Source organism: Ictidomys tridecemlineatus, chromosome 5 (assembly GCF_052094955.1).
Source record: "Ictidomys tridecemlineatus isolate mIctTri1 chromosome 5, mIctTri1.hap1, whole genome shotgun sequence".
In the NCBI taxonomy this organism is placed as follows: domain Eukaryota; kingdom Metazoa; phylum Chordata; class Mammalia; order Rodentia; family Sciuridae; genus Ictidomys; species Ictidomys tridecemlineatus.
This window is the reverse complement of record NC_135481.1, coordinates 34,166,120-34,190,173: the sequence shown is the minus strand read 5'-3', so window position 1 is coordinate 34,190,173 and position 24,054 is coordinate 34,166,120. Positions and strand designations below refer to the sequence as shown.

The following is a 24,054-nucleotide window of genomic DNA, read 5'->3' as shown; positions in this document are numbered from 1 at the left end:
CTGGAAGTTGCCCCAACTAAAGATGGTGATGAAGGCGACCCAAGATGGAGGCAGCTGCTTTCAGCAATGGGGTGTCTGGCCTGATAGGAGGACCTGGGAAATGGTGTTGTGCAAAGTGTTCAGAGATGAGTTCTGTGGCGTGCAGTGTTGTGCCTGTTGGCTGTCTTTATAGCCTGTGCAATGTTCCCAGGTATAGGGAGGCTAGCCTGCATGGAGGACTAGGACAGTAGCTGCCAAGTCCCAAGATGAAGGCAACTGAGGAAGCCCCATGTTGGTAGATGGGGGTCCACCTGGGAGTGGCAGCCAGAGTTCCTGTGTGGGAGCAACCTCTTGAGAATTCTGCGCAGGTGAGTGGTCAGGAATTTTGCACCAGTGCCAATGCTGGTAGTTCCGCTTGAGCACCCGCAAATCCTGCATGGGCAAGTAGTTGGAATCTGAAGTCCTGCTCTGACACTGAGACCTGGACCCCTGTGCAGGCATGGTGGCCATGATTCCTGCAGGGGAACAGCTGTGAGGGGTCCTCTATCACTCACAGAGAAGCAGTATTTCCACTAGTTGAGACCTGGGTCACAGAGTGACACAGAAGGCTGCCTCCCTCTGGCTCAGGATCTTGGATCCCCCTCTGTTATTATTATTTTTAATGATGAAATAACAAGAATATTTTCTATCTTGAAAGCAAACAAAAAAGGAGCATGTTTCATGTGAAGATAATATGAGTATTAGTTTGCTTCTATTTATTTTTCATTTATTGACTGATGGATCATAAAAACAAGCAATAGTGAAACATCATGACATAAAAATATTTTTGAGAATTTATTCTGTATTCAATTATGATAAATCACCAATCTTTTAAATTGATATTGAAGAACATTATTCAATCTTAATAAGAACAACATGAATAAAAATCTCTTACCTTGTCCTGACAGATTTTTTTGTTTTGTTTTTTGGTACATAGGCCTTACAATTTCTAAGGAATTACATCATATTAAGACTGAGATTTAAAAATCTAGTTCAAACACTTTCATTAAATAAAACTAAGGCAAAAAGAGGTGAAGGTCACAGCTTCAGGGTATGGTGTTACTGCATCCCAATGCTCATTCACCTTCAGCACCTGGGGATTGGGCAGAGAACTGACCATTTGGCTGCCTTTCACAGTGATGCTCTAGAGAAGAGCCCAAGAGAAGTGAGGCTGTGACCGAGAATTTGTGGATACATGTACCAATGTTTGACTCAGTTTGCTGGCCACTGCTCCCCTGGGTGTCTGGAGAGAGGTGGTATCATTACTGCTAATCTATATTCAGCCAAGGAATTCTATTCATTATCTATCTAAACTGGGTATCTATTGGTTTTGTTTGTTTTCACATTCCAATATCTTCTTTTGGTAGCAGCACTTCTTTCTGTCCTTTGGGGAATTGCTCTTTATTCACACAGGGCTACTTGTTACAATACCCTGCCCCTTCTGTCTAATGTTTCATACTGGACAGAAAGCAAAGCACTACTCCTCCTTTGCTACCTACTTCATGACAGACAAGTGCTCTTCCCAGGGCTTTTCTGAATCACAATAGAAATGATAGCACTCTATTTCCCACGTATCGTGACCTTTAAGAACATAATGCCAATCCCACTGATTGTCATGGCTCCCACCATGTGGAGCTAGCTAGGTGAGGGGGAGAGAGAAGGGAGACAGGGAGAAGCACAGTGATTGCCATAGTTTGGTTTGCCCAAGGAGAAGACATTTTGACAAGAAACTAGTATAATCAGCTTATTTAGAAAGTGAAAGGAATTGAACTGTTTAGACTGAAATGCCTGTGCTAATATTTGAGAGCAGTATTTCTTCACTCTGAGAGAAACCCAATCACAAAAAGAAGAATGTTTAGTCAGAGCAAGAAGACTCAGCCATTGGATTACAACATTCCATATCTATGGCTGCAGAGGCAGGGAATGTCCATCACTATAATGTGCCCTGGCTCCAAGAACCTGAGTCACAGAACCCATGAGTCCAGTTGTAGTTGCCTGGTCAACATAGAGTGGGCAGGGCCCATTTCTCCTCTCAAATTGTATGATGATTCATGTTTCATGTGGACCCTTCTGGCATTTTTGCCCTCTCACTCTTGCTCTCTCTTGTTATTACTCTCTCTCCCTCTAATAGTGCCCAATCATTGGTGGTTACTGGTTACTGTGCACCAATAGTTGGCAAGTGTGTCAGTCAGTTTTGCATTTCTGTGACTAATATACACAGTAAGACCAACTTAGAGAAGGAAGTTATTTTGGCTCACAATTTCAGAGGTTCAGTGTATGTTCAACTGACTCCATTACTCTGGGCCCAAGGTAAGGCAGAACACCATGGCAGAAAAGTAGATCAAAGGAGAGTAGCTTAGAACTTGGCCACTGAGAGGCAGAGAGAGCTTGAGTGCAAAGAACTAGGGAAAATACAATTCCAAAGGGCATACCTCCAGTGACCCACTTCCTCCAGCAATGCCCTACTTGTGTACAGATACATTCAGATTATTAATCCATCAAATGGATTAATCCACTGATAAGGTCTAAGCTCTCATGATCTAATCCTTTTACTTGTGAACTTCCTGCATTGTTCCTGATGTGAGATTCTGGGCAACACCTCATATCCCAGCCCTATGACTCAGGTTCTACTACTATTGATGGAATGGTTATACAAGAGAGTGGCATAGCTTGTAGAAAGTGTTTAAATATTAATTAAGTATTCAGAGTTTTGAAAGTATTTTCTTATGTATCACCAATATCCTTATCACTTTTCCTCAACATTTACTCTGCTTCTACTTTTTATTATACTGAGTTTTCTTTTATTTTCACTTCTTTTCTTTCTGAAAGGTACTCTGCTCTTCCTCCTGCTATGTGTTTTTTAAATGTCCTGTTTATATGAAGTAATTTGAGTCTTTCTTCATCTATACGTTGGAGCTGACATTTTGCAAAATTTACCTTTTACTTCAAATAAATTCATAAATGTGGAACCCCCTATGAACTGGCAGTTGCTATAAAGAACAATGTTTCGGACGTAGGGAAAAGTTATGTGTGGTAGTTCATGGGGGTTCAAAGAGGCAGTAAAACAGGGTTTGGATGTCCCATTTCAGGAATGAAATAGCTCCCAAAACAAATTGGGAGGAAAAGTGTATTCTGCACAGCAAAAGGTGGTTTATGATCACTGAGGTTTGAAATGGATCAGCTGAAGTGTTTTTAGAAAACCACTGACTAAGTGGTTTATCAGTCCTCATGTTCAACCTGTACACATGTTTCATGCTCAGCAGTATCTCAGCAAATGCTGTAGTTAATTACTCGCTAATTATAACATCATTGAATGGCTATAGTGAGGCAACCATATAATTATGGAGCAAAAAGCTCTAAGCAATTACAAGGCTGAGCATATTGGTTGATTACAATAAATTCCCAGCTCATTGTTGATATTTGTCACCTGCTTAATGTTCCTAACCTCTTGATGCATGTGATAAACCACGTGCAAAATAGGAATCAGGCCTTTGGAGAGGAAACTCAAAGGAGAGATAGAAGAACATATGCAATATGCTGGTGTGTTCACTTGTATTTGTCTCTCCAACACACAGAGACCACTAACCACTCTGGTGGTCTTTGCTCTCTAGGGAATCCAGGAGGAAAGGCCATCATGTATGCAATATAGTTCATTACCATTGGCAGAGATGAGTATGGAATGTTACAGGAGTTCAGTGGAATCAGTGACTTAACCAAACCCTGGAGAACATTCCAGAAAGTATTCACAGAGAAGTGCTATTGAGGTCCAGTTTTGAATGATGCAGGTGTTATCAAGTGTAAAGGGGAGAAAGTAAGTCTCTGAGAGTAACAGGTTTTCATAAGGGATGTTAGTGAATCATCAAAACACATGCAGAAAATACCACTTGTGTTGCATCATCCCCCCCCCAGATGAAATGGTTTGATTTTCTAAACCACACCCAGTTTCCTCAAACACCCTCTCTTGTGTTTCTGAAAAACAACAACAAAAAAAAATCTTACCATCTTACCTCTGAGTTTCTCTTGGCAAATCCTATAATTGACTTTTATCCGTGGAGCAACAAAGGAACCTTGAATTAGCCTGGAAAAAATATAATTGCAATTAGATAATTGTAGAAAAGTTACTTTATATTTTCACATTGCTCTCAAAGCAGCATTGTTCTTGGTCCACTATCTTTCTGTATTAATGCTACAACTTATGAAAGTGCCTCAGGTATTTAAGAAAACTCCAATCATTTTCTTAGAGAGAGGTTGTAAATATTTCCAAACATTGGATTGACATTTTTGGTATATGATATATGGATTTCTCTTTTTTATTTCAGATCCTGTAGGCCAAAATCAAAAATTCAGCTACTATGTAATTAATATTTACCTTTAGTGCCTAAGATTGGCTTGTGATGATTTCACTGAGGAAATTGAAAATTAGTAATTGAGTGTATTACATAGCTCAGAGCCATGTGAGCAGAATTTTTATATAGAAATATGTTTCTCTTATCAGAAAAAAATATTGAACACATGAGAAAGAAAAGTGGCAGTCAATTTTCTTTGAGATACTATGACAACAGTTATGTACTGTGCTTTGCACATAGTGACATTTAATAAGTGTGTGTTGACTGACTTAGAAATTTGAGACATGACCTTGACAGAATTTTGTCTGAGCTTGCAAGGGATTAGGCTGGGAACCAGAAAGGTAAAACACTGTCTTAGAACTCTTCAAGTCAAAGAATTTTTTTGGAAGATGATCCAGTTTATCATAGTTTCTGTCTATGTGCATGCAGAGCCAGTGCTCCATTAGACTGCCTCAGGTAGTTCTCATGAGGAGTCAAGCTCCATGGGAGGAGAGAGTTATCCCTTGAACCTTGCAAAATGTTGACTATCCATATGCTTTGAAGAAGTCAAGTTTCCTTAAGTGACATTCTATTATTTTAGGGAAATGTCATATAGACAGTTGTAAAGATTTATCCATTTCACAAAACTTTAAGTAAGAATGGAAAGTTCATCATTGTTTTATCATGGTCTAGACTTGTTTAGCATCCTCTGTGTCCAACTTGTTTTTAGCATGGTATCCTGAAGGCTGTAGGCATTCCTCAAAATGTTCTCTTTTTTAAATTTGAATTTTGTATGTTTAGCCTTCCATTTTTACCAATGAGATTTAAATGATCACACACACACACACACACACACACACACACACACACTGCTATTATATTAGATAATTGCCAGTCAGAACATAGTATCACATATTCAGAATTCATGCTAAATAACTGAATGTTTTCTGCATTTAGTCAGGATAATCACTCAAAGATTCAGCTTTCCATTTCCAAAATGAAAATAGAGACACTTATCCAGCTCTACAGCAAAGTGCAAAGGACATAATGACTGTAAAATAACTTTGTGGACTGTGAACTTGCACAGGTAAGGAACTGTTGTCATCGTGAAAGGTCTTTAGTGAGTGAAGAAGAGGTATGTGTGCAGCTGCCTCATACTTGAGCCCCTTAAAATAGCTGAAAGAACACTCATCCTTTAAGTGGAAATAAGGCATGCTGAAGTCAAAAGCGATAGGCCATTTGTCACTTTACTCAGCATGGTGCAAACTCCAGGCTAGCCTGGCACATGCAGAGCCTCCAGCTGAGCCCTCTACATCATCTTCCCACACAGAATTGCACTAAAACATTATGTGATTTAATCACTGAAGCCCTGGGCTCAAGGTCATTGAATAAGTTTTTCTCTTTCCAAGCAGGACTACCTGATTAAGAATCGTGTTGGATAAATATGATAATAAACTGGTAGCAGATTCTCTGCATGAGTATGAACAGTGAGTGCTTACTGTCCCTGAAACTCTAATGGGTCAATGGGAATCTCATGATTCCACTTGTTTTATTAACTACATATCATTGTAACATATTATCATATCCTGAGGTTATTTTGCTTCCAGTCAGTAGAATATCCTAGGGGAAAAGATCTTTAAAGAAAAGGACTTTTTTTCTAGTGATCAAGAAAGGAAGACCTTTGGATTCAGAGGTAGCATTGATCCTCATGGTTTACTCCTAAAGCTACTTCTTCAAGGGTATGGACAATGTTTAGAACACAAATTAGGGTTAGTAAAAACCTGAACAATAATCCCACATGTGTTCATGTCCTGATCATGTGCTATGTATTATCATATCAAGGCAATTCATTCTAGCCCTCAGGGATATTTGAGGATCACTTATTTTTCCTTCAGTTCTAGAATTCATAATCTCTCAAAAAGGAGCCCCAAGGACTCTGAAATTCCAGACTGTTTACAAAATTACTAAAATGCAAGATGCATATTGAGAAAAAAACCAGAAAATCTTTTTCCATTTTAGAAAAGGAAAGCATGAAAAGATTAGGAAACTATTGTGGGAGAATCTGGTATCAAAAAACAGGAGATTGGCTTTGCTTGAAGAACAAGCTCTTTTAGCTATGCTTAAGGAAGCTATATCTAGTCACCTGTCAAATTATCTTAGCAACTAACAAAGGAAACAAGGAGTCTGAATGCATTTAAGTCATAATTAGTCAGTCCATCCAGCCTGGCCTTTGCTTTACCCAAATTCAAGTTGTCAATTGGTTTGTCATGCTTAAATAAACAGGCTTACATCCAGTCACACATACACATAAATAAATAAATAAATAAATAAATAAATAAATAAATAAATAAATAAATAAATAAATGAATGAATGAATAAATAAATAAATAATGATACCAGCTCCCTAACATAAGAACTGAGGCAGCTGGGCATGGTGGCACACTCCTATAATCCCAGAAGATGGGGACACTGAGGTAGAAGGATTATGAGTTCAAAGCCAGACTCAGCAACATAGCAAGGCCTTAAGCAACACAGCAAGACCCTGTCTCTAAATAAGATATTATTAAAAAGTTGCAGAGCTGGGGATAAGGCTCAGGGGTTAAGCGCCTCTGGGTTTAATGCCTAGTACCAAAGGGGGGGTGTGCAAAAATTACTGAGGTTTGAAGAAGTACGAGATAGAGATATGTGGTATGCACACAACACTTCATTAGAATGCCAGATTGTAGAAGAAAATTTTCAGTGTTAATGTCCCATTTGCCAAGAATGTAGCATCATGTAAAGTGTAATTCTCCAGGGGGCTGGAGTTGTAGCTCAGTGGTAGAGCACTTGCCTAGCACGTGTGAAGCACTGGATTCTTCGATCCTCAGCATCACATAAAAATAAGTAAATAAAAGAAAAGAATTGTGTCCACCTACTAAAAAAATAAAAATATAAAAAGAGTATTTTTCCAGGAACTTGATTTATAAATTCTGACCAAAATTGTTGCCCAATACAGCAATGGTCAGAAACCTATATTACCATGTGGTAGCTTTTACTCTGAATATATACATTCTTAAAATATGTACATTGGTTTGTCTGGAAATGCTGTGAATGTGGACATTGCACAATATGCCCCCCACCCCTTTGGAAACTTCGAGCATACAGGTCCAAGAAAACACACAAAACAATCTTCACATGGACTCTACATGCAGGTTCTGACCACGCTGAGAGTCATGTCTGTGACTGATGGTAAATGCTCCATTCTCTATCCCCTGTTTGGAAAATGATGGCCAGCAAGACCTTGATTATTGCTTTCAGGCAGCCAGTAGCATGTGGTTATACGTTTTCCAAGCACAGATCCACCTCATTTTCTGTTTCCCCGAACTCACAGTATGCACACATACCTGCATCAATTCCTTCAGCAGACACAGATTCACAGCCTTATTATGTGCTTGTTGAGGAGAACAGTATGAACAAAGAATGGCCATGACCCGCATGAGCTTTGGGTCTAAAAGGTGAGTGTTCAAAGTGGCCAACAAATATTACATGAAGCAGATTATTTTTTTTGTCTTGTTCTAGAAGTTACAAATAGGCACTGTGGTCCTTCAGGAAAGATAGATTAGATAAGATAGTGTTGTGGAGTGTGGTGGGATGGAGGTAAAAAAAAAAGAATATTATTTAGGGGAAAATGGGATTTGAAGAGAACAAAATAGTCCATATGGGAATTATTGCCACTATTCAGATGCAATTGGAGGAAAGAATTGTGTTTCATAAACACCTTTGACAGTTTAGGGTGACGAACCATTCTGGTTAAGCCAGGACTGTAGGTATTCTTAGGAAGCAGGACTTTTAATGTTAAAACCAGGAAGATTTGGGACAAACCAAATTGTCTTGCTTCTTCGACCAAACACCATGTGGTCTGGGGGCACCCAGTTGACTTTCTCTCCTGAATGTTTCATTAAAGCATCTACACTTCTCTTCCACCACATTCACATTTCTGTCCATCTTCATAATTTGTTGCCTGGATTACCCCAATAGCCATCCATCTGTTTTCCTCCCAACTGACACAGTGATCTTTCTGAAATACAAGTCTGACCCTATCACTCCCCTGCTGAGACTTCTTCAATCATTCTTCATTACTTTCAAGATACAAATCCCATTCCTTTCATCACTTAATTTTCAAGTTTTAGTGTGAATCCTAATCCTGTGGGAGGACGATTTAAAAAAAAAAATGCTCATCCATCTGTGTGTTTATTTATTCAACGAATATGGCTGAGGGTCTACTATCTGTCACACACTGTTTTAGGAACTGGAATTTGGACAGTGAGCCAAACAGACAATGTTTCTATCCTAGTGGAGCAGGTACCCTTGTGGGATAGGGGCAGGTGATAAACAAGTTCAAATCCAGTGTAGTGTCCGGAAGTGAGAGGCTATGAGGCTTTCAAAGAAACCAATGGCAAGTAAGAGAATATTAGATTGGCACAATTTTAGCTACTATCTTCAGGGAAGACTTCTTGGAGTGATGCTTAAGCATGAAACAAGGGCTGCAGAGTATCTACAGGGAAGAATGCTCTAAGATGACACAAACAAAAAAGTCCAGAATTGGGGAGGGTTTGATGTCCTCAGAAGGGAAAAAGGAGAACCTGTGTGGTAAGCTTAGAAAGAGTGACAGGAAGTGAGAGCAGAGGCCAAGCTCAGAGCCAGCACATCTGGAGACTATAGGCCATTTTAAGAACTTTTGATTTCATCTAATGAGATGGTCAGCCACTTAGAGTTTTGAGCAAAGGGATGACATGATTAGCATCTTAAAAAGACCTCCTAGGCAGCTGTTGAACCAAAGGCTTTAGATAGAAGGGAATCACAGAGACCACAGAGGAAGTTACAGCAGGCACAAAAAACAAAACTGACTGGACTATGGTAGTATCAGAGGGTTAAAAACTGGCCTTGCTCCAGGCTCTACTCAATGCCACCTTCCAGCAGCCAGACCTGCATGTCAAGCTCACAGCCCTTGTTGTTTTGCTCTGCCATTAATTCCTTTCTTCTCTTCACATGTCTTGCCTTGGCCTGGAAAGCTTGCGTGTTTAAAAGTCATGTAAAGAATCATCCTTTTCAGAAAGTCATCACAGGTCTAGGCTTGGTTTGGTGCTTAGAGCTGCACAGAATCTGTACTTAATTTACACACTGGGATGTAATGACCTGTTTACATGTCTGTATATCCTCCTCCCATGCTCACACTTCTCAATTTTCCTCTCACACACACCAGATGTGATCTTTGAGGAAAGTAACTGGCCTAGTAAATACAAATGCATTTGAAATAGTAAATGAAGAAAAGATTTTACATATCAAATTGAAACAACCAGATACTAGGCACTATTTGAAGATTTATCTTGAAAAGTCATTATAAATATGCTGATGTTTGAGCAATGGTCTCATTCATTTGTTCAGCATTTTGTTTAGAACCTACCATATGCAATTTCGTTGGTAGGTGTTGGAGATGCAATAGAAATAAGACACGAGCATCCCTGCATGCTAATCTAGTTATAAACACATATCATTTGTGGCTGAGACTGTGCATTATTAAAAACACCTAAAACTATCAGGCATGGAGACTCATACATGGTGAAATAATCCAAGGTGATACATTACAGAAAGTTCTTGCTCCTACAGCTATGTTTCGATGACATAAACAGAGTAAATATTTTAAAATTTTAAAATGCTTGCTGTTCCAAAGGATGCAGAGAGAAATGACTTTGAAAAAACCGTGGAAATGCATAGTTCATTATGAGTGACGTGAAACCAACTCTAATCTAGAGCAGATAAACTGCAAACCCACAAGAGAATCAGCAATGTGTCCAGGATAGTTCCACAGAGTAAAGCCCAGATAACAAATGTACAGAATAGTTATCCTTTGTGTATAGGCACCACGAAGGCCTAAAAGCTACTTAAAGGCCAGGTAGCTTGTAGAAAATACCAATTTCTTATTAAAAAAAATATATATATATATATTTATTTAAATATATATATATATATATTTATATAAATATATATTTATTTATTTATATATATGTATATATAAAACTGATGAAAAATAATGGAGTGACCCTGAATAAGCCATGCTCCCCAGCGTGAGGTGAACCAACCAAGGGACTTGACCTTTCTTTTTCTGTTTTAAATATGAACGATTGGTTCTTATTACAGAATTATATATACTTACACATACACATAAAGGGGACTTGACCTCTCTATTTTCACTGCTACCAGGTTTTGCAGAGGACTATGCCCTTCCACTACTCACTCTGTGAAACAGCCAGCAGCTGGAATAGATGGCTTAATTACTGATATCCAGAAATGCCATGGACAACTATTCTCCTGGGGATTTTTAAACTGTTCCGCATCATTTTGAAGAAAGAAATCTTCTGCAGATTAAGATCTGCTTGGGTTAAAAAACATCACAGCAATCATGCATGCTGTGAAAACCATAACAGCAGACTGCTCCTGTCTATTGCTGCTAAGATGATAATTAATAGGGAGCCAGAAGGTGATTGCAGTTTCTCAGAATTGATTATTGAAGGACTAAAAATTCAGAGAAGTGCATTGGTTTAGAGCCCAGATTCGGCGTCAGAGAAACCTAGGTTCCAATAATAGAGCTCTGTGTTTTTATTAAAATATCATGAAATCTTAAAAGCATTAGTCTTTTTATCAGTAATGACCTTTAATAGCATTACACATATTATCATAATTGATCAACATTGTTTTTGCATGTAACTGTCAAAATATCTTTAAAAGTTAATAGTCTCTTGTTAACTCTTTCTCATTAATTTTCAAGTTATCATATTAAAGCATGTTTTATGCTTATTTTATTCATGTAATATAGAAAAGATAATAATGCATTTTTAAAATTTTTTCTAGATGTAGATGAACACAATATCTTTATTTATTTATTTGTTTGTTTGTTTGTTTGTTTGTTTGTTTATTTTTATGTGGTGCTGAGGATAGAACCCAGTGCTTCACACAGACTAGGCACACACTCCTATCTCTGAACTATAACCTCAGCCCAGTAATGCATTTAAATATATTTTTTTCTCTTTTCATTTATTTTGTTCTTGCAATTATTCCTTCAAATACAAACAAAATACCTGAAAAAATTGTTAACAAAGAACTAAAACAGTAATTAAATTAAGGTGCTCATGTTTAGGAAATGATTATTAGAGAAATTTCAAAAGTCTCCGTCTTCCTTTCTTATTTACCTTTTGACAAAATGTATCACCATTCATCAACTAAACATGAAAAGTTACAGATGTTATATTAAACCTACTGCTGGAAATTAACTTGCAGCTGAATTTTAGAACTGGTTCTGGCGGGAAGGGAATCTATCATGAATTTCATTTTTTATTTTACCCAGATGTTCTTTCTAACACTTAATTGTGTTGATTTCAGGTTATCAGCCAACAGCAATTATTTTGTCTTGAGATTATGTGATTCTTTCTTATTGTATTTTTGAACCAATTGTGTGAGAATATGAGAAAATTGTGTCATAATGGAAGAGCATTTATGTAGACTATAATAACTATAAATAGCATTGTCAGTGCTATTCCATGGCCTTCAGTGAAGCATACCATACGGCAGTGGGCACTGTGCCTATATTATCATTGTTAGTGAATTTTAATTACTTAAATTTAAAAAGTTATTTTCTGAAAACTTATTAATTTTGTATATTTAATTAACTTATTTGAAATTTCTGACCCTCAATAACTTTATGTGAAAGGGGCACATGGTGTTCCTGTCAGAATTAAAGGAGAAATATACAGAAGTAGAGTACCTGGTATAGAACACATAAATATAAAATCATTTCAAATCTAGCATCAAGAACTGATCCTTATAAAACTGGAAAAAAAAGAGTAAAATAATAATGTTTTGTTCATAATGGCTTACTTTAAAACTGTGTGGCTTCCTTTCCAATGAAGAAAAATGCCAAAACCAGCAGCTGTAGGTAATAATTCAGGGAACCACTGGGCTGGACTGAGAAGGTAGGTACAGACCTTCAGGAGCTGTGATCATTCAGGAGCTGGGTTTGCATTTTAGTAAGTGATAAAACCCAAGGGCAGCACTAGCATGTGAGCTACAGGAGAATAAAAGTATTTAATACCAAATTGTTTTAGAAATTTGAATATAACACATCGCTACAAAGCTACAAAGCACAGACAGCTTTCTGCTATTAAAAGGTCAGGTTAGATCTCAGAGGAGAGGTATTTGCAGATGGTGGTAAAGGAATAAACTCATTGAAATAATGAATGACTCAGAGACTAGTGTATCAATCACTCTTAAGCTGCTCTTTCTCAAGTTGCCACCTTCACAGAAAACATATTCTTGACCCTCCATCCATTTCTCTCTCTCATCCTTTTACTCTTCTCTGTTACAAAATACTCTTCGTTTCTATGACTTTTTTTCTCTCATTTGTTCCTTCAAGCAACTCCCTCCTACTGTCTCATCTGATTTCTCCCAGGTCTCCCTCAGTGACTATAATTGCTGAATCTGAGGGATTACTGTCCACAATCATGTGCATGGTATTTCATGCTGTTGATCAACCTTTTGGAATTTTCCTCTTTGTTGCCATGGGTCTGTCTTTCTGTCTGAATTCCTCCCATCTTTCCTCCTGTGTCTTTCCCTGTCTGGGGCAACTCAAGCCCTCCTTGCCTTTATGACCATATTAATACTGCTGGTTTGCACAGAGCAGTATAATTTTTTTCATTTCTACATACTTTTTGTCTCTGCCCCATGCTGACCTCCAATGCTGTAATTCAGGGCCAGTTGATTTTTCTAAGAAAGGCTGTAGGAACCTCTTAACACAGACATTGTTGAACTATATTCTCAGAATTCTGGGTACTTCATGAAATGCTGAGGTATGGGAGAGAGAGGCAGAACAATCAGGTTCCTTGATCCTTATCCTTTTCAACCAAGCGTGTAGCCATCTATCTGTGGTTTGAAATAAGACTTCATTTGTAAAGGAAAGAGTTTTGCTATTTAGTATATCTAAATCACTATTCTATATCTAATCCATTTTCCATGCTACCAGTATCATGCTAATGTGCAGATTTTATCATAGTATTTCTCTGATAAATAGCCTTGGTATTAGTTAGGGCTTATTCAGGGAACCAGAACTGTAAGTGATAAGGAAAAAGAGATTTATCATAAGGATTAGACCTTATACTATTATGGAAGCCAGGGAAACAGTGTCTATAGAAGAAGTTGCTTATGCATCTCATGATGAGCTGAAGACACTGTGGGACAGAACAATTGCAGTCAGGGAGAAAAAATGGAGAGGAAGTGAAGGAAACTGGGGCTTATAAGGGCTTGAATGCACAAAGACAAACTGAAATGTACATTTGTCTCTCATTGATTTCTACTATGACAGCACATGTGACCTATAGAAGAAGATCCTTTGCCATGACCTTCACACATTCTAGCTCTGGATTCCCAGAAGCTGAAGAGGATCAGGTGGGGAGAAGAGGAGCTACAAATCTGCCTGCTGCCTCACACCAGCAATGTACCGTAGTTGCCACTGCTGCATTCAGAATACTATAATGACTTACTTCACTTCTTCCCTTCTCATCCTACACAGATTTCTCTTGGGACCAACCCTAATCTCAAACCGCACAGGGAAACAAATATGGAGAATATAGCTCCAGCTCTCGAGCTTAGCTAAATTAACACTATATCAATCTCTGCCACACCTGCACATTCTCAATGTGCACCTAGATAATTCAGAAACAAAAATATATATATTCCAGTCTCAGTTTTCTTACTTGGACCACTCTCTGGGTACCCTACTATGTTACAGACATATCAAATAGGTTTCTGATTTTAAGGTTTACTTGGCTCTGTCATTTTTGAGTGCATTAATGCACAGTGCCTCATCTAGATAGTCTCGGTTTTCTTGATCATCCCTTACTTCATAAGTTAAATTCACTTCTCTAAAATTTTTTTCTTCACACCTCCTTACAGGTAGTCTAAAATGTTCTTCCAATATGAATCTCTCCACTATGCTAGTTGTTATCAAACTTGTATTTGCCAATATTTATTGTTGGAAATTTCTGGATCATTTCTTTCACTTTATTCATTATACCTTAAATTCCTTGAGGACAGGGAGTATGATCTTGTCTATTTGTGTATATAAATATTTCAAAGAATAGCAGAGTTGTCATAAATATTTAAGAAATATTTTTTGACTTAACAAGTAAAATGAGTGAGTAAATACATGCATAAATACACAAAAAGGGGAAGAAGGCTGAAGGAGAGCTGGTGCCACAGAGCATTAATAGGAAAGAACTGGAAGAAGACACTACTGTGAAAAACACGGTTTTCCCTTCTGAGAGTTTTCCTTAATTTGAGGCAAATGAGCAATCTGGGCTCCATCTCTAAGATCCACATGTTTTTAGTTAAAGGTGTGCCCATGTTTAGCCTTTCCTATCTGGAAACTTCTTGACTGTCCCAACTGTGTGACTAGGCCTAGACATTGTCCATGTAGACTGAAAAGGCCAGTCTCCATTTGGCCCAATTAAACATGTGGCTCCATATCTTAAATTGATAGCTCATCCAAACATTGAAGACACTCATCAGATGACAAATCAGTGCACACTGTTGAGTATGGCCTGCAGATTGTTCCAACCTGGATCTTCAGTTTTGCCCACTCAGCTCCCATTGGGGTATGTTTTTGCTTCAGCTGAGCTGCTTTAGCAGTTGACACTGAGATCTTCATCTTTCCACATCTGTGAACTTTCTTCCCTGCTCTCCTGGTGAACTCCTTATAACCACCTCTCTATTTCCAAGTCATTTCTCCTGTTCCATCTTGGGTGAGATGCTTTCTTCACAAATCCTTGGTTATCTTCGCTCAGTGTGTGCTGATGTCTGATGAATCCTTGTTTTACTTGATCAACATTGACGGATTTTTGTGTTTTTCACAATCTTCCTTTGGCTTTTGTATTACTATCATCGTTCCCTTCTTAATTTATACCACTGAATGGTAGGCTTTTTAAACTCAGTGTTGTATCCTTTGGAACCAAAATATGTCTATTGATTTCAACTGCATATTTTCAAAAGGGGAGAATTTCCTTTTAAATAATCAGAAGCAACAGCTTCCATGAGAAAGCAATAGCAGTAGATCACTAACTTAAAGGGCAAAGCCAGAGGAAACTTTATTTATGAAGTCTGCAGTGGCTCTGAAAGTTGCAGTTTTAACAAGAAACTCAAGTGCTTCTGCTGCAGGTGGTCTGAGTGCCACACTTTGAGAACTGCCAGAGAGAACAACTGCAGAAGGGATCATGGGCAGGTGGTAGCCAAAGTGTACAACAAACAATTATTCATAATTTAAAACTTAACTAGTTCTGGCTTCGTGGTACAGAAAGCTGGTCCAAGGACAGAAGTATTTCGCTGTCTGTAATAAAAACCTCATGATTGAAAGAGTTTAGCAAAGGGGAATTATGTTGGACAATAATTCTGTAAAACTTGAAAAATGTATATGTGAAACTCCCTTTTAGAAAAAAAATGGAAAGATCTTTTTCTAAATTTCTTTTTTGGGAAAAAATTAAAGTTTTATTGAACATATTGTGCTGGCTTTAGGAATGGGACTCAGAGGTTAACATAGATGCCATAGGAGAAGCTTACTTAGAAGTGGTCAATACAAACATCAAATAGTGCAATATCAGAGTGTCATTATAAGTGACAGGAAGAGTTAACTATATATGAAATAATCAATGTTGATAAATATTAGCCACTTGCAAAGAAGGTATCTAATTGCACATCGGAGTTGTCTTTTCATTTTGCTCTGATTTTATGACATTTAAAATAATGTTTACTTGAAAATATTAATATTTTTGGTATAAAATATACTAAAAGCATATCTCAACCTTTCTCATGCCCATGAAAACAGAAGCACAGTAATATTAGTCATTCTGAGTTTGCTCCTACTTTTCCATTTGCATAGAACTTCAGTCCCACTGCAAGGCTCTCTCCACTGCTTTTGGGAGAATCCAGGGAGTGTCTTGTATGTGCAATAATAGATCCTCTTTTATTATGCATAGATGCTGACTTGCTTGGCATTATCTGAGTACCTCAATGTTTGCCAAGTTCCTATCATCTCTTGTCACCCCTGGTGTCTCCCTGTCCACCAGATGCTGTAATCTCCTTCCACAGCACAGTCATTGCACACCACCACAATGCTAAGCCTCTGTGGTGTTCTTTTTTTGAAAATGGGCAGGCTAATTGTCTTCTTCCATTTATACTACATCACAGTGAACCCTGAACACCCAGGCTTAAGATTAGTATTTTAAAGAACTTTCCTTTTAGCTTACATTCTAATATAATGGAACTTAGATATGAACCACAAGGTAACTGGGCCAAGAAATTAGCATGAATCAACACATAACCACCACCCTCCCTAAGACTTAATTACCCAGAGTGTAAATTGCTCCAAGAGCTTTTCATTTCTTATGCAAAGGAACTTCTCTTTGTCCTCCATTACACTCTATATCTAATTTCATTTATATTCCAACAAAGATCACTGGTACTTAAGAGAAAGATACATTCTGGTGTTTAAATTAAGATATCTATTTTTATAGGGCAAACATAATTGTGAGAGAAGGAAGAAAACATGCTTTAAAGTGTAAAATATATGTATCATACCTATGAGAAACTGTTTTTTTTTAATCATAAGAGCTTAATCTAGAGACTACCAACCACTTGATCTATGCCTATCTAAATTATATAGACAGTGGAAGAAGTAAAATAATTTCTATAATAGTTAAAGATTGCAAATTGGTGAAAAATTATATTGGCCTGACAGGACTGTATTTACAAAATTTAAAAATAATTAATTGATAGTAATTAAATGATAAAAGTAAAGATCACTGATATTAAGTGTTTTTATTACTGAAGGCCTTATATGACTTTGATTCATTTATTCCTCACAAAACACCATAAGGACAGTAGTTCTGCAATAGTGCATATCTCCCAGGGTAACAATCACACTGTAATCTTCATAGTCTTTGAGACAGCATGGTGTTTAAATCACATTGTCAGTTGAGAACACTGAGGCACAGAACAATGGAGTAACAGGAGATTGAGGGGCATGTAAGTGGCAGAGCCAGGATCACATGCAGGATCTCAGGACCCAAAGCCTGCCCTGTGCTACTATCCCTCTGAAATCAAGTTGCACTCACGACTACTATTTTGGGCTCTTGTGGAAAATCCTACGATTTGGAAACAGCAGGCCACCATTTTTGTGCATCCCCAAAGGTGGGGAAGGGATGATGGCTGCTTCTCTCTGCGCCAGCCCATAACACGCGCACCCACAACCACTTCATTATAGCCCTCCTCATGTTCCTCACAGGAGCATGTCAGCAACATGCTTGCCTGGCTGCTTTTCTTACAGTAAAGCTGAAAGGAAAGTGAAAAGTTGCCCTGTAGCAGGTCTCCCACCCAATAATTAGTTTAGAGGGCTTCCTCACATATTGTCACCACTGGCCTTGTGTGAGATTGTGAATACAGATTTAGGTTTTCAAACTAAGAACTTCAAAATAACAGAAAATCTCAGAACAGACTGTGTCACTCTATAAAACAGAATTTTACTCCATGGTCTTAGATTGTACACAGTTCTAATCCCAGGCTTTGGATTAGACAAACATGATCTGAATCCTAGCTTCACCACTTAGTAGCTGTGTGATTTAAGACAATTAAATTTTGACCTGTTAACTTCAGTGTTTTATTATTCAGTGTGTTCAATAAAATAAATAGTATGTCCAACATATTAATACTCTGTGAATGAATAAACAATTAAATAAATTAAAAAACAAAAGAGACTTTGTTGTAATGTGCTAAATGAGAACTGCTTGTTATTATTTTTGTATTCACTCTAAATTTTATGTATGTTTTTGATGCTTTCATTGGTAAAAGAAAAGTGCTGATATTACTTAAGGTTAACTATATGCTGATGATTTTAACCATGGAGCTTCAAATCAGGCCACCACGAGACAATGGTTGGGGATCTGCCACAGCTGCACTTTTCTTTGATCTGTCGGTGCTAATGGTAAAGATCCTCATGGATCGCTAGCAGAGATAACTGGAATTGGACAGATTCCAGAAAATTACTTAATTCTTCTAAAGACTTATGTAAGTTCATTACCTAATTATTCTCCCCAGCTGATACTCAATAGGAGGGAGTAGCAATTTCCTTGAAATTTTACCTTTTTTAAATTAATAAAGCTTTTCCTAAAGGTAGATATTACCAAAAATGAAACTTTGTTGCCCATCATTTTCCTATATTCATCTTGTCGCATTGTAAAATTTGGACTTTTAAATGCTGCAGTATTACATCTTAGAGCCTAGTATTATTGAGGGCCCAGCCAAGTGTTTTATTGAATGCAGACAATCAATAAATGCTTGCTCAAGTATAAAAGAATGGATGAATAAATTATGGAGTGCATCACAAGACATTCACTATATCTACCCTCATTTGCACGAGATAACACATGCGGTCAAACTTAACAACAAGAAAGGAAGAAAAATAAGATAGATTAACTTATGGTCTCAGCAAAGAATCCTTCCCTTCACTCAATTAGGGTCCCGATGGTTTCCCAAAGGTAAGCAATGAGATGCAAAGCTGGCTTTAGCTGTTCCTTTGAGCACATAATGATTTTTTGAAGGTAACTTAAAGGGACTTCAAGACTACTGCCATTAAATATACAAACATTTCCTAAAGTTGAACTCAAAGAAGTGTTTTTCATGAGAACTGGATGTAAAATCGAACTCAGAATGTTTCCTTAATGCTACAGCATGGACCAACTGTTTCCAGAGGATTTCTTGAGTGTGTTAGAATCCAAGAGTATTGTGAAACAGGCATTGAATAAGAAGCCAAATTCCAGGGAAACATCAGAGGGAAGTTTGATTGTTCCATAACTAAAGAACTCATCAAGAGATTTATAAATGCACAACTCAGAAGATAGATTATATTTAGCTGAAATAATTTCAACAAATATTTTCATTTTTACTTAATTTCTGAAAACCTGGCATCTGTGAGAGTCTTCAGTAAATGTTTTTATTAGTGCTGCTATAAAAACACAAAAATATCTTAGTACATTCTTACCCATTAAAAGCATCAGAAATGAATATTTTGGGGAGAAAAAGCATACTTACAAATATAGTTTATGATATTATGGGGGAATAATAAATATTTATATATTGAAATAAAATTAAATGAATTTAAATGTAAAAAACTGCAACTAATTAAAAAATTAAATATGTTTTCTAATATAAAAATCATAGAAATTTTTATATATATTATTATATTAAGTAATGTAGGGTTTTTTTTTTCCTTAAGTTTGGTATTGGCAAATGGGTAGACAGATTAACAGAGCAGAATAGAAATTCCAGAAATAGTACAGAGTACATATGGGAAGTTAGTATGTGATATAGGATTCAATTTCATCCAGTAAGGATTTTTCAGATATAACATTTGGATAACTTTAATAGTCTGAAAAACAAATGAATATAGCTGTATCTGTATCTCATTCCTCATACCCAGATAAATTCTAGGTGGAGAGTAGATATTAATTTTAAAAAATACAAACGATAATATGGCTAGGAAAGAAGCATAGATTTTTTTTATGTTCTTGAGTTCAATAAGACTTTTCTATGGAAGTTCTGAATAACAGAAGCTAAATGGCATCAACCAACATCTATAATTCTGAAAAAAAATTAAGTTTATGTACAATAAAAATCTAGGTTTATGAATAAAGTCAAACTATGAATGAAGAATCTGCTAAAACATTTATTTTATTTGTATATATTTTACATATGTATCATATATATATCTATATATAGATATATAGATATGATTGTATATATATATATATATATATATATATATATATATATATGTGATCAAAGGCTAATTTTTAATAGAAAAATCTGTTTGAAATGACCAAAACTAAGTTACAAATAATTGTCAAAAGAAATAAATAGCGCTGCCCAGGAACTTACTGAAAAACAATTAACAAAAAATTTAAAAATGCAAATGTTAACATTTTGAAAGCACTTTCTACCAACTAGATTGGTAAATGTCAGGTAATGTTAACATAATAAACTCTCATACACTTTAAGACTGTGATTTGCAGAACCTCTTCGGAATGAAAGCATTTTGATTATTTATCTGTGTGTCTCTTTGTATGTACAAAGAGCATAAAGACTCTAAAGATAGTACACAGTGCATATGAGAATATAGGCATTTTAATAAAAGTACCTTTTCATCCATATTAGTTCTAATCTTGACTATGGTTTATAGTCATATCATGGTACAAATATGTAAAGAGAAGATTGATTGCACTGTACTCTTTATAATTACATAAACTAAAAAAGTAAGTTTCATTAATACTGTTAAATAAATTAATAGTCTTCCAGGTTATAGTGTACTACATCATTCTTATGAAGAATTAGGTTAAAGAAAAATATTTGAGTGGTTTGCTGTTCTTTTTTTTTTCCAACTGCGAAATTCCTCTTTGTGTTTAATAAATATCTTAAGGGACATACTCTGATACTATGCAAACATTCTGCTTCTACTTAAAGAAGGAAATAAGATTACTAACTAGAATATAGCATTCCCTACAGTTCTTGTTGTCTTTAGCCTTACAGCATATAATCAAAATACTCTTTTCCAAAGATAATTATGTTAGGTCTGTTCTTCCCCATCCTTTTCAGGGTGATAATGTTGGTGATCTAAAATACTATTAGACTAATGTGTTATGGTTGATATTCCACTTACGGTTCAGGATATGTTGTGAACTTGCAGTTTGTCTAGCTATTTTATTTTGCTCATTTGGAAGTGACACTTTTACCAGCTTTCTACTGTTCCCAAGTGAAAATAGGAAGTTCTGATCTGCAATTCTTTTCAAGTTAAGTTTTCTTTTAGATATGAAGAAAACATAAATAACTAATACTTTAAAATCCCCAGCTCATAAATATCCATAAATGAAAGCATATCTAATGCAATTATTAAATTAAATTAAATTTTCGGGAAGAAAAAAATTCTAAGCATATTACACGCATATCCTTGGTTCCCTTTGGTGAGATCTGGATTTGTAAGTTTCCACTATTGGGTTTAAGAGATACTCAGCCACATTTCAGATGCCACTTTCTGCTGCCTTTGTTGCCCTTTGGGCTCTCAATGATTCCCTCAACAAAGTTGTGCCTCCATCAGCCTTGGTAATTATCCAAGATTCCTAGAGTTAAAATAAAGAAAATGGTAATTGAATGATCATGGCTGTACTTTGGCCCTCAGTGAACTTAGTTTTCTTTGTAGGTGTCTTTATCATTCATTCTACATCTGCATTCCACTTCTTAACTGTTGTGGAGCTTTAGGCAAGAATTTCTAAGATGTTTGGAGAATAAAAGCAAGTGATTCTAAATTGGGCTGCACTGAGTTCATTTTAACTGTAATTTACAGATGTGTTCAGATTTTCAAAATGTATAGCAGCATATTTATAAGGACAGATCTTCTTTGTATTTAGGTTTAGCTGTCAATCATAAAACACACATAGTACTGTACTATCAATAGAACGATTTGAAACACCTGACAACTGTTGAACAAACACAGTAATTCATTAAAACCTTGGGGAAGTTTTCTCTTCAGCAGTATGAATAGCTTTGCTTTTACTCCTGGACAGAATGCTAATGCAGAAAGCCTGTGATCAAAGTATACTGGGAAATGTGCTTTTAGGACCAGGAGTCACCTCACACTAGTGTTTCTGTTTGATTCTTTTGTTCAGTAAAAATGACACTTGCAGAGGAAGTGCACACGAGGAGGGCGATACTCACAATTCTGAACAAGGAAATCAGGGAAGGCTGAGAGGTTTTCTGATATTATGATAAATCTTAAAGGTTTTTCTCTGTAGCCCAGCCTTTGCTATAATATCCTTTCTCTGCTATGGGCAGATTGACTGGCTGGACAGCTACAGCCTCTCTTTCTAGCTGGCAGGAATGTTCCTAGAAGTTGACAAGCAGCCCACACAATATGGCTTGTGCTCTTATTACTCAAGACAGCCTGAAAATCCATTGCTTGCTCTGGCACTCATTGTTGCAGCTGTTGCTAATGGGGGGCTTTTTTTATTCTTTCTCTCTCTCTCTCTCTCTCTCTCTCTCTCTCTCTCTCTCTCTCTCTCTCTCTTAACCAAGTGAGATGCATGTCCCATGACAAATCATAAATGCATAAATTGGGTTGATTTTTTTCAAGTATGCATCTAGAGAGATAATCCTATCCAAACTGCCTATAACAATCTCAATTTCAAATGACCCTATTGATGTGTGTGTGTGTGTGTGTGTGTGTGTGTGTGTGTGTGTGTGTATGCATGCGTGCCATTCCTGCTAGACTTTTCATTCTGATGTTATTTCTATATGCTTTGTAGGGACATTTAACTCTCATTTCATCCTGCTGAAATGAAAAAAGTATATATATTCAAGTTAAAAATTAGCATACCTTCCTCATATCTCAACCTGATTTTTAAAAAATATTTTTTAGTTGTCAATGGATTTTTCATTTAATTTATTTTTATGTGGTGCTGAGGATTGAACCCAGAGCCTCACACATGCCAGGCAAGCGCTCTACCACTGAGCCACAACTCCAGCCCTCAACCTGATTTTTGTTTCACTTATAACAGAGAACTCTCATGTGAAAATATATTTAATATAACACATATTTTCAAAGAATAGTTAATAAAATGGGAGGTATTCATAATAGGATATAGTAGGTTAAATGAATCAAAACATGATGTGATTTTAGTTTAGTAAAACCATATATACTTCTATTTGTATTTCAAATCTCAACAGGTAGAGCCAGAGTCCACAAAGAAAGCCAAATGTGTGATCAATTATACTACACAAAGGATGGGAGGTACTTTAACAAAGCAGAATAATCTATTAAAGAAAATGGTAAAGTATCAACTGGACTTTCACATGCCAAAAGTTAAATTTAAAAAAATTGAAGAATCATTGACCTTACACCAGATGTAAAGTAACTCAAATGGATCACAGACTGTGAAACCTAAAACTATAAAACTTACGGAAGAAAATATAGAAGAAAATTATTATAACCTTGGCTTGGTCAAAGATTTCTTAGATATTACACAAAGAGTCCAAATTTATGCAGGATTGGACTTCATCAAAAATCAAATGCTTTGCTTTTGGAAAGAGATTACCTAAAAATAATAAGATAAAATCATTGATTGGGACAAATCTACAAAAACAATATGCAAAGAACTCTCAAAAATCAATATAAAGAAAGCAAACAATCCAATAAAAAATACAAATAGGATTTTAACAGACACTTCACTAAGGAAGACACATGCAGATCACAGAGAAGCACATGAAAACATGCTGTCAACATCATTAGTTGTTATGGCAATAAAAATCTATACTAAAATACTACTGTGTATCTATTGAAAGGGCTGTACTTAAAAAAATAACAGAGTATACAAAATTCTGGAAAAGATACAGAGCAACTGGACCTCATGTATCACTGATGGGAACTGAAAATGTTAAACACTTTGGAAAGATGTTTGCAATGTCTTATAAAGTTAAACATATACTCACCTGCCATGTGATTTGGCAGCAATCCTAGTCTAAGTATTAACCTAATGGAAATGGAGATCTATCTCTACAAAAAATTATGCTCTTATAAGCTGTGTTCATT

General features: G+C 36.4%; 1 long non-coding RNA gene across 2 annotated transcripts in view; it reads right to left on the bottom strand.

The window, feature by feature from the left end:
• LOC144377749 (uncharacterized) overlaps positions 1-24,054 on the bottom strand; it is a 194,688-nt gene that overhangs the window by 34,348 nt on the left and 136,286 nt on the right. For both annotated transcript variants that reach the window (XR_013438794.1, XR_013438793.1), the window contains one exon: positions 4,026-4,096. This is a non-coding gene — a long non-coding RNA (uncharacterized LOC144377749). The remainder of the gene's footprint in view (positions 1-4,025; positions 4,097-24,054) is intronic.